The following is a 13,239-nucleotide window of genomic DNA, read 5'->3' as shown; positions in this document are numbered from 1 at the left end:
GTATTTCTCTCTTATCAATTCAAAATTGATATTTGTGGTGGGAGAAAATCTTCAGTGATATCATTGCACTCAACAAAGGGAGATACACCAAGCATCACAGAGCATCAGACTGAAGGTGTCCTGGGAGATTTTGACAAGTTGTCTTAGGTGGCAGACATATAAGATCCAGGTCTGGAGAGCCTAGCATTTACTCCATAGCAGTATTCCCATAAGTACAAGGAGTACTGCCAGGTACAGAAGCACCCCTATCATATATACTGAAAAACAAAGACATCCTTTTTGCTTTTTTCCTAAATTAATGAGTATTTGAAAACTTTTCATTATAGATGAGGAGAACTTGAGTCTACTGTGAAAGAATGCAAATCCGAATGGTACAGGAGGAAGAACATCAGAGCCCCTGCTCTGGTAAACCAAAAAAAGGAGCGTCTAACTGCTTGTAAGTTTGTTCTCATTAAATATCTAAAGGGAGCATCCAGGACCAGGTTTCTGAGATCACCATGTTTCTGTACCCTCCTCTCCTGAGGCTGAGTCGTTTGGGCATTATTTTGAAATGCCTGTTGTTTTATTTTCATAAAGGAAGGAATTGATAAGGAGAACAATCCCCTAAACCAAAGATAAAGAACTTGAATTTAGGAAAGGGGTCGGTGGGGGTGGGGGGCACTTCCTATAATATAATTCCATAGAAGCAGAAATATTGTTGAATTTAAAATTACAGTCAATCTTTTACCTCAAATATACTTATCTTGTTAAATATGCATATATACTGTAGTTCACCTGGGAATACTTTTTGGATATTCCGAGTAGACATTCATATCTTCTCTGAAAATTGACAGATATACGCTCGCCTTTTTAATTTTTAGATTTCAGTTAATTTTTCTTTTCTTATTTCACTAGCTAGAACACGCCCCACCCCCCACAGTGAATATTCTTGAATTGTTTTAAGCCTAGTTGTATATGTATGTGTGTGTATATATATATATATATATATATATATATATATATATATATATATATAAAATCAGTCCAGTGAAGTCAAGTCTGAGCCTCCCTGTTTCTTTCTTACCTAGTTAACTCAATGATACCCTATATGCATGTAATTAGACACTATTCTTCATATGAGCTGTTTCTTTTAACTAGTTATTATTCCATGAAGATCTCGAAAATTATAGCTACATGGCTCAGTGTGTAGTATTGGCCAAATTTTCATTTATCTTGTATCAAGTACCAGTTATGAGTAAATGCCTAACCATTTTTTTCTCTTAATGATCTGTATTATTTCCTCAGGGCAACTACAGCAAAATACCATGCATTGGGCAGCTTAAAACAATGTAAACTTATTATCTTAGTTTTGGAGACCAAAAATTGGAAATCAAGGAGCCTACATGGTTGGTTTCTTTTGAAGGCTCTGAGTCAGAACCTGCCTGATTTTTCTTGTAGTTTCAGGTAGCTGTTGGCAATTTGTGTGCCCTTGCCTTGTAGTTAGGTCACCTCACTTTTCATCTGCCTTTATCGGGTCTTCTCTCCAAGTTTGTTTCTTCTTATTATAAAGATAATAGTTTCTGAATTTAGAAATCACCTTAAATGCAAGATGACTTTATCTCAAGATCTTTAGCAAATTATATGTGTGAATAGTCTGTTTCAAATAAAATCACATTTTGAATTTCAAGGTGGACATGGATTTGGTTTGGGATTTAGACTATTCAGTCTATTACAGTGATGCAAATAGAGTTAGCCAAAAGTCAAATATCAGTACAATGCAGTTGAGTCTAGAGGTAAGACTGGTAACCTGCATTTAAATGTTTTTTAAATTATATTTTTTTTCTCATGAAGTTTTAAGACTACCTATAACTGATTCATAGTAAAGACGAATGAACTAGAATAAGGCATACAATAAACAGATTCCATGTAGTGAAAGGGATTTTTGTCATTGTGGTTTTATTTCACCTTCTGAAGAAAAAAAAAATGAAAGTCAGGATAGTAATAATTGAAAGAAAATTCCATGCTAATTGTAACCAAGCAAGATTGGATTAATAATAGTTTTATTCACTAGATTTTCATAGGCAAAAAAATTAAAAAATCATACTCTTTATGATTTGCTTGTGACTCTTTTAACTTCTAAATAGTATGCTGGCAAAATGTCAACCTTCTCTAAAACTTATAATATATTTACCACACTAAATCTTTCCTGTTTTTTTTTTTTTAGTGAAATTTTTCCCGATATTATTTCCTTATAACTTTGAACTCTGAACATTGAACTGCTATACCTATGAAAAAACAATTATTCTCTTAAAATACAACATGCTGGGATGCCAGATGTAGTGTGGTACAGGAGATCTAACTGCTATGGAATTATTACAGGCCCATGTGATTTATTTTAAATCCCAACCATCATTTCACCATCCTGCTGTCTTCTTTATTGTTAGAGTGAATGCTTTCAATGACATCTTATAAATCTTTGCTTTGGCCAATATATCTGCAGTGTCTTTACATAGGAGAGGTATGCCTAGCTTTCACTACCTCCAAGATTTAGAGGTATAATTTCAATTTAATGTGAAAAGTTTTAGTTGGGTAAGTTCCATTAGCCTTCTTTGTCAAGAAGGGAATATACCTATTCATTTTCATGTTCAGTTTATATATTGATCTCCATCAACACATGAAAGGTGTTATGTAGTGTTTGCAAAGATGGGAGTTTATTGTCTTTAACTCAGTTTTCCACATGCACAAAAGTCTTCTAATCATATTGATCTATATTTCTCTCAGTAAGCAAATGTCAAGTTTATAAAAGTTTATGAAATAGGGTGACTTTTTCATCCCTCTTAAATATTCCTGTTGCCCAGATAGTGGTGCTTCTGTCGGTTGCCTCAGGCAGTTAGTTGGACCTCCTATATCCTCAACAGGTAAAAAAATTGCTCAGTGGGTGAACTGATGAAGCAACCTACACTAATTCCAACTGACTTCAAAGCGGTGTTTAAACATAGTTTGCAAATTAGAATATGAGATACCATTTGTATATGTATATAAGTAGGTATATTTATGTGTATATATATTTAGAAAAAACAATTTGTGTATTTATACACTAGTAGCTTTCGCGTCCCATCGAGTGTGCACCGGGCACACCGCGTTGTGAGGTTTCAAGTGATCACGAGCATTGACCTCTGATGCAAACAATCAGCAAGAGCAGCACAATTTTTTTCAGGGAATATGAGCTTTCCTTTACCCTGGGTTTGCATCAGAGTTCAATATGAGTGATCATATGAAACCTCACAACACAATGTGCCCAGTGCACACTGATGAGATGTAAAAGCTCATGTCTTGACAGCAGTATGTCATCACCCTTCTGCTCCATCAGGGCCTTTGGTAAGGAATATCTTAGAAGTACCGCTGCTCCATCTCATTATTGATCTAACCTTTGTTACTTGAAAACACAACGATATTTTTTGATAAAAAACAAAAGAGGTTTGAAATTTTGAAGGGTATTTATATATAGTGTTAAAAAAGTAAAGTTAGTGTATCTTTCATAATCCCCTATGAGGAAAGAATTGAGCTGCTATAAGTTACTTTAAAAACTTTTAAAACAAAATAAATTGCAAGTTAGTTCTGAGAGAACACTATGAAATTTCAGATTCAGTTTTTCAAATTGAAAAAAAACTTGCAAATGGATCAAAATGTCTAATGAAAGAACTCAAATGTTCAAAAGATAGTTTTAGAAGCAAATAAAACCATCATAAAAATATCTTAGATCTTTTGTATATATTTATATATATGTATTTTGTATATATATATACATTTATATATATATATATATAGCTTATATATATATTTATATATATATATATATAAATATATATATATAATGGTCTGTATATTACTGATAAACAAGTAAAATGAAGAAAGAAATTAAAAGAGTGCATAATATGACAAGTATGATATGTAATGATAGATTGCATTTAGTTTTGTAGTTATAAAGAAAAACTAGAAGATGCTTTGGCATTAGGAGAACTATGACAATTAAATTTATGTTGCTAGTCACAAAAGTAAAATATATGCTTGAATATATGTGTACGTTTGTGTTTGTATTTATGTAAATTAATTTCATATTCATCAGTGTTATGGCTTTAATCCCTCTGGCATTTTAAGATTAAAAGATAAAGACAATTATAACTTCATTTCACAAGACTTTATATTTTGTTTTCCTGTGTGAAAGCTAAAGTTTTAGATAAAGACAAGAGTCTCTCAATTTAAATATTAATATCCAATCAGTAAAAAAAGAAGTTTTGGATTTTTGTGTTTGAAAATCTATCCTTAAAGTATTTCAACATTTTCGACTCCCTGTAGATTATTGTCAGTTTCTTGAATGAGATATCACTGCAAGGACAGCTTCAGTCACCATCAGGCAGCCTAAGCCTCATATGTGAGGAACACACATCTATGTGATTGTCTAAAAATTAATTTATAGTAATTGTATGGTATGTGTCATTATTTCAACATATTACTGCCCATATATCTCAAACATTGATCATACAATTAGGATATCAATAACAAAATGAGTGCATCTAGTTAACAAATATTTTCTCTGAATCTCCAAATTTCTTGAAACATACTCCTCACAAGATTGTCAGTAACTCTTATCTCTATCACCAGCATTTATGCCCATGGTTGAGTGTTGCCAGTACATTGAAATCACATAGGTCATTCAGGTCTATTTATTTGTTTGTTTGATTGTTTGTTTATTTATTTTACTGCTAGCAATAAAACCCAAGACCTTACTCATGCTGAACATGCATCATTCTATACTGAGTTATACTCATAGTCCCAGAAATAGTTCTTCAAATCACTTTTTAATTTTATTTATTTAATATTTTGCAGAGTTGGGGATCAAACCCCTCAATCCCCTCTTTGAAAATCCTTATGAGAAACTTTTTAAAGAAGTTTTACATTGAAAGTATTTTACCAAATGTGACTGCTGAGGCCTATGCATGTTTACTCCACTGTGTTGTGCAGAGGGCTATTGTGTTCACATAAACATTCACTCCTAGAACATCCACCTAACCGTGGAAATATATAGATCTCCCATACTTGCATAGTATAGCAGTCTGCTATTTGCATCCACAAATCCACTGTCCCCTATTCCTTACACAAACAATACCTGAATATTGTTTGAGATTTCATGTTTAGCAAACGAAAGTGAATTGTGGAATCTACTTACCTCATCAGGACTTTGAAGGTAAACATCGGTATGTGCCCTACACTTTGAAAAGCTCCATTCTTTATTGACTGCTCCCATCTTCTGACCACAGGAGAATATTTATTTTCTTACATATGTTTTTCAAATACACCCAAAATTGTTGCTTGTTTTCATCTACTTGCCTTTCATTTTTCTTCCCCTAAATTGGAGATCTAGGGCTCAAATTGGCTTAGTTATAATTTCTGTCCGATAATAATGAAAGAAAATTTGATATGTTGATCAGTAGGGTACGTGCTCAGATTCAGGATACTTTAAAAACACAAATGAACTTGGTACATGCACCTCCAACTCAGTGGTTATATGACCTATTTACCATAGAATACTTCCAATATTCAGACAACAATGGGGAAAACATTGTTTAGTATTAAATCCTAATGTCCTTTTCTGTATCTACTTAGCATCTTGTTTCCAAACAAGTATGTATAACATAAGTAAAAAAAAATAACTGCAAAGTAAAGTATCATCCAAGAAACAGTAAATAACTTATCTATTCATTCATCCTGCAAGTCCCAAAATTTATGTCACAGCACAAAGTAGTTTGCATGTTGTTTGACAAACATTGCTTAATTCAATTGATGACTCAGGAGAGACATTACATGTTACTGGAACAATTTCATTTGTAAATTTCTCAATCCAATCAACTTTGATTTTTTACACAGTGATATTTAGCAATATAAAGATGAAACTAAAATTGAACGGAAAGTTTCAGGTAAAAACTTCTCAGATAAAAAAGCATCCATAAAGTAAATGACTATAACTCTGATAGTTATGATGATATTTCTTCTTAAAGTGAATCTGTGCATACACAGAATAATATCCTATTGACTTAAAAGTTTGTCTTTTAAATTCATTTATTTTTGATTTAAAAATTCTAAATATTTATTTGAAGTGTAGGATATCTAAGTTAAGTATAATTAGTAGATATTATTATTTATTGCTGGAGAGGTATTTCATTATTAAACTAAGATCATCCAATGTCATCCAGGAGGACTTTACTTCTTTTCCCCAATATAAAATGTTTACATATATATTATATATATATACATATATATGTGTGTGTATATATATATATATATTTACATATGTGTATACATATATACATATATACACACACAATAATATATATGTGCTTCAGAGCACATAATATTGCTTATGCAGATATTAGCAGAAAGATCAATCTCCAAAATATAAATGCATTAACTTACTACTAACATTTTATCTTCTATTTAACCTGAACTTTCTCTAAAAATCTTTTAAAAAATCAGTGAAGTCAAAGTACATTTTAGTAATGATAATCTTTTCTTTGCTCTTAATGACCACTTAAATACTAAATAAATTGTCAACTTGTGCTTTAAAAAAAGTATTCATATGAACATAAACCTATTTTTTCTGAAGTAAGATTGGAATATTATATTAATTAAAATTCTATTAAAAATTGAGGCCTGATTTTATACCTTTTTTTAAATAGTTATTACATTTGAGATTTAAAATTTCTTTTGAAGTTTATATATTCTGTATCCATCTAAATACTAGTTTGATCTTTGAATTAATATGTCTAGTTAATGACATATAGTCAGTTTTTAATTATTATAACTAATGATGATCACCAGACTGTTTTGAAAAATTACAGTCAAATTTTAATCACGATTTTTTTTCATAATTTCTGGAGCCTCCTAGTTGTAGATTGCACAGAATCAATTTCCTTGAGATGTGGGATAGCAAAAGGCCTCAAGGTGAGAGAAGAGATGTGTCAAGAATGGCTGTCATTCACTAGAGAATGTGATTAGGAGTTATTTTGATAGACTGATAACCATAGCCACAGCAGAAAACCTACCCTGCCTCAAAATAAATAATCTGAATATCTCAAAGGTATTTATCCCAAGGACAAAAACACCTGTCTAATTAGATTGTAGTGTCTCCTCTGGGGACCTTTCCATTTCAGCTTTGACCTTCTGGGAAGAGCGAATGGTCATAAATCTCTTGAGGAAAAAAGTATATACACAAGAAGAAGGGCCACTGTTTCTTAGAAAGAAAAAGAGTTGAATCCTAGAGAGGTCCTAGAGTGCCCCTTGGCACTTTCTAGGTAGAACATGAAAGTGTTTGTTGAGATATGTATAACTTTCTAGTGATTTCTCAGACTAGTTATAAAAGGTCCTGAATTTCTACTCATGAAAACTTCATTCAGGATACCAGAGTTGAATAAAGACTTATCTTTTTTGGTATAACAAAATGGAGCTGAGGAAATAATATGCAAATCAGCTTTGAAAGTAGTGAAATTATGTACACTATTTGATTCTAGTCATCCATTAGGATTATCATCTACCTATGGATGGGAAGGGCTGAGTCATTGGACTTCCATTCCACTTTTCCAGATCAACTTCACTTTAAAAATTTCAAGTATTAGAACTGAAATATCTGTTTTTGTTAATACTAGGAACATTTTGCCTAGATAAGAAGAGTTTAAAAAAACATTGTTTTTTACTATACCTTACCCATTGAAAAATAAGGAAGACAAGGTACAGATATATGAAGTAAGGTTCTCAAAGATTGCCCAACCAGCCAGTGTTGAATCAGAGTTGTGTTCGCAGGAGCATTCCACTTCTCCCACACATTCTGAAGGGTGTAACCCTTATTTTGGCAGTGCTTCATGAATCTATAGCTCTTACAATTGAAAAAGAACTCCAGAAACTGTGATCTCTCTTCACAATGACAATTTACTTCTAGTCTCACCCTAGAATTATAAGATCAAAACTTAAAGCTTAAGTGCTTTTTTCAAAATTTCCACAAATAATTAAAAGTAGAAGGGTAACAGAGACCACAGTACAGTGCTTTCAGTTGAGAGCCCCACTTCTCTCCTCCCCAGGGTGTGGCTGTCTTCACATCTTCATCTTCAGTTGTCATTAACTACTGGCTGTTTAGCTTGCAGTTTTTCTAGCCTTTCAATTAGAAGTGAAGCTACAAATATAAAACTGTTAAAGCCATTCTTGAAAGCAAAGCATGTCCCTTTGAAGAGAGATCATGGGAAAAGTTCTTTTATTCCCTAGGCTTTACACACAGCTGATTTAAGTGCAAAATTTTCATTTGGATGTTGGCTATGATCATAGAGACTGCATAGTTTAGATCTTAAACGTACCCCAGATGCTCATGTGGTTAGAGATATACTCCCCAATCCATGGTGCTAGTTGGAGGTGCTGGTGGGAACATTCAAGCGGTGGGTCCTAATGGTGAGTCCTCTGATCACTGTGGATGTGTCCTTGAAAGGGATAGGAGAGCCCCAGAAACTTCCTCTTTCACTTTCACTTCCAGCCTTGAGGTCAGTAGCTTTGCTCTGCAAGGTATTACCCAGCAGGATGAGCTGAGTGGCTTGGGATCAAAATAATGCAATAATAACTTCTGGTGATGATGTATTGGTTACAGTGGTAGAAAGCTGATGATTAATGTCATGGCAAAACCATGTTAGTTCTTCAGAAATGTCAAATTTTAGAATAAGAATGATAATTTTCATTATATCATTCTAGAATAATTTTAGGGTTTTTAAGATACTTTCAAAATGCATTTGTCAGTACAAACTATTAAATACCACCCATTTTATAAATGCATATGTTGCTTTTCATGGATCTAAGCTGACATGAGGTTTTAAGTATAATGGCAATGATCAGTAGATCATAGAAGGGAGGGAGTGTTTGCTTAATTTTTTGAGTGATGGAGGGGTATTTTGATTGTTTTTTGGTACTGGGGCTTGAACCAGGGTGCTTAAACACTGAGCCACATCCCCAGCCCTTTTTATGTTTTGAGAAAAGGTCTCATCAAGTTGCTCAGGGGCTCACTAAATTGCAGAGGCTGGCTTGGCTTTGAATTTACGATCCTCCAGCCTCAGTCTCCCAAGTCACTGGGATTACAGGCGTGCTGCATCAAGCCCGGCATGGTGGTGATTGTTTACATGAGTATGTTGTGGTGTGAACTGATCAATACAATCAATAAGCTACTAATACTGGTTGTGTAAAGCAATTGCTATGGTAAAACTACCTGATCACTTGTAAGAGTTCCCTCCTTGCTGGAGTAGCAAGAATGGAGTCACTGTGGTTATATGAGCACACAGGTATGGCCGTAGGGACTCTACCTCAGCTGGTCTAGACTCCACCTTAATTTTTCCATTGTTGCCCCTGTGAAGAGACAGCTTCTGAGAAAACAAAATGAAAGCTGTTTTCTGCTAAATTTAAAATATATATAGTCTTCTTTACTTTGTACCCACAAAATGTTCTCAACCCAGGATATAGTGATCTTGGTGACCTAAGATTTTGAAGTAGATTCTTGCCCCAGCTAACCACCTGCTCGAACACAGTATATGGTTGTCTAACACCTGCTTAAACCCAAGATGTGGTTGTCTGAGTTGCTCTGCTAACTGCTGTTGTAGCTTCTATGATTGGCTTGCTTTTATGACGCTAAGGGAAGTCCCTGAGCTGTGGTTTTCGTCCTTAAATTCCCAAGACACAAGCCAGGAAATTGCTGTTCTCCCACAGAGCTTCAGTCTCTATGGGAAACAGTCCCTGGCCAGATAATAAAGCTCTCTAATTTGTTTCAAATGTGGTCTTTGGGTGTTTTCTGAGCAGTCTCCCTATAAAAAGTACCTAAATGGTTTGTATGACCATGAACTATACAGTGGAAAACACATTTCTTAAAGAAAGGAGGCTTTCAGATATTTTAACCCAGTTTATCCAAGGTAGTATTTGTTTATTTATTTATTTATTTATTTATTTATTTGGAGAAGGAGAAAAGGCGAGATAGCAACTACTGTCCTTTATATCTGTGACACGATTTCTTGGAAACATCCCTGTGACTGGGGATAGTGCATAATTTCACAACAGAAATAGTACCCACCCTAAACTGAGAAGGATAAAGTAGATTATGATTATTACAATACCTGACTGTTGTGTAGCCCTTTACAAAGAACCACTACTCGGCAAAATCAGGAAAAGTCCTTCTGAGTTCTCCAACTTCATTCTCAACTATTCTTTTTCATTTCCTAAATTCTGACAAAACTGGATATTAGAGCTCCCAGTATCCTCTACGGCTCTAGTAGTCTCTGCCACTTTCCATCTTGTCTTTTTGTTGTTCTTTATAGATACTTTTTAAATTTATATTTTTGTGATCAGTAATCTTCAGTTTGGTTTATTCTGGGTTTTTTTGTTTGTTTGTTTGTTTGTTTTTAAAACTACCAAAAGAGAATCAATTGCAAATAAACCTAGAACCATGATAACTAATTTACTTGATAACTAATTTCAGGTAGGATTTTAAGGACACAACTGTGGCATATTTAATCTGTTCCCTTTTCTCTCCTTTTACTTGGATAATTATTTTGTACTTTATTCTCTTTCCTCAAATTTAAAACATGAGCGGCTTTTTCCTCATTCTTATGATTTTATCGAGTGAATTGTTAGAAGACTGAAAATAAGAACAGAGAAGAACCTTAACGAGTCAGCGCTCCCACAGGTTTGGTGTCTCCCTTTCCATCCATTACTGTCACTGATGCATGTTTCTGGGACTTGCTCTCCTCACTGTGATTCTGGAAGCACAAGAAAAGGTACTTTTTTAAATTAGTATCTCATTTATTTGGTATCATCAACAGCCATATTACAGAGACCATAATGTTAACACACATAATTGGCACAGTTCACTAGCTGATTTACAGGGTGACCAGGTCAGGCAAGTCAGGAGTGTCTCAAATCAGCACTCCATTGTTGTCTTATTTTGTTTCAGGTAGTCAGTCCTTTCTTTAGGATGAATTAATATATGAGTTGATAATAAATTATAATTTACATGCAAATATCTATAACCATGAATGTGTATATATATTTGTGGGTATGTGTGTGTGTGTGTGTTTGTGTGTGTGTGTTCTCTCTTTCAGGCTTTCCATAGAATATGGCATAAAGATTGGGGAAAATGAAAGACAATAGACAAAAATGTCACAGTTTCACAAGTAGGTTACATTAAAAAAATGCTTTGGAGAAACATTTGCTTATTGGCCAGACCTGTGTCAAATACCCTCCACTAGTTAAAATGGTATTTGCATCAAGTTTTTTCTACTATGAGGAATGAATCCATCAGGTCTATCTATAATTATTCTAACATTAGTTCAAGATGGCAGAATAAGGCCACATTTTATCTTCTTTTCCTCTTAATTTCATCTCAAAATAAAAAAGATTTAAAATTTGAAGTGTTTAAAATTTATGCTACCTTATTAATCAACCTGACTAATTGACCTATAATCAACTATAGAACAATGAACAAAAAATCAAACATTTTAAGTATATAATAAAGTATTAATGCAATAAATTTTTCAAATTAGTCTGCATGAAAATTTTAATTGATAATAATGGAGAGATATGTGGAAAATTATTTGAAAATATTTCTATGAACCTAGAAAAATAAGATGTAATACAGGATGAGTGAACAAAAATTTAAAGTGTTGAACCCTTTAGAATTTTAAAAATTTCAGTCAGAAATTGATTTTTGTACTAAAATAGCATCCAATTCCTGTTATATTCACATCAAAACTTTAATAAATAAATATTCCTAAATCATTAGTCAGTGAAGAATAAAATTTATATTAATGATTTAGACTACTAAGCAAAAAATGTAAAATAATAAATAGTTACAAAAATTAAAAACAATACAAATATTCACCTTTTATGAGGAATAATAAAGTGATTCACATTCTGGGATGGTCTAAAATAACCCAAAACAGACTACAGGAAATCATCAGTTTAATCCCAAGTATATATATAATACTATAGATGCAGATGGTAAGCTGAAATATTTTGATACAATATCCAAATCTATGCTTATTAATGCAATTGATTGCTAAAACTACATAAAATAGGAAGTGTATCAATAATTTGCCTATATTCTACATTACTATAAGTATAAAATCCTAAATTAAACACAGGAATTTGATGCCAATTTTACTTTTAATGAAGAACTCATCATGGCTCAGTAAAAATTACTGAAGAAAATAAAGAATATTTTCAAATATAAGAGATTCTTCTAATAGAATGTGTCTTATCAATATTCTAAATGAAAATATATATATAAGTAAAATAAAGTTAAAATAGTTGAGTGTCCTTTTCAAAAATATTCTCAAGCATACCTAAATTTCAAGATTGTAATCTAAGATATTTAATTTATGTTTTTAGTTGTAGCTAAACACAATAACTTTGTTTTATTTTTATGTGGTGCTAAGGATTGAACCCAGTGCCTCACACATGCCAGCCAAGTGGTAATATTTTTTGACTCTACCATATATTTGCTTCAGAAATTATTGAGGAAAAAGTAAAAAAAAAGAATATCTAATTTTAAATACAGTATTTCTTTTATTCGTCTATTTTGACAGTTAATGAGATAGGAGGAATTAAAATTAAAATGTCTTTTACAGAAGCAAGGCCCTTTGAAAAGACACAATCTTCTTAATTATGTTTTGCTATAATATTATTAGCTACGTTTTGTTCTCTCATTGTATTTTTCTGCTTGTCATAAAATGTTCTTCTTGTCATTTTGTTTTGTATCTTCAAATGTTGTAGAAGTTAAATTTAACTTAAGAAAAGCTCCAACCCTTTTTTCTTCTTTACACTTAGGTAAAATTCATTTTCATATTAGTGTGCAACTTCTTGTGCCAAAATTAATTATAAGTATTTTATTTACTAAGACTATATTTTATGCTAACTTTAGATGGGTTTACATGAGCACAGTAGGATGAAAATCTGAACTAGTGAAAACAGAAAGACCAGATATAACTCATTATCACATGTGGAAAAACACAATTTAGTGCATATTCTAATGAAGTTCACTGCAATAATTCATTCTACCATGGATTATATTTTCATGGACAGATGATAGATTAGAGAGATAGATAAAATGATTTTTAAGATAGTTTTTATTTTCCCACAAAATAAGTTTTGGAAAATCATACATTTATTATAGTAGTTTTCCAATATCCA

This window comes from Marmota flaviventris, chromosome 12, assembly GCF_047511675.1.
Source record: "Marmota flaviventris isolate mMarFla1 chromosome 12, mMarFla1.hap1, whole genome shotgun sequence".
Lineage (NCBI taxonomy): Eukaryota > Metazoa > Chordata > Mammalia > Rodentia > Sciuridae > Marmota > Marmota flaviventris.
The sequence above is the reverse complement of the archived record's forward strand: the minus strand, read 5'-3'. Positions refer to the sequence as shown.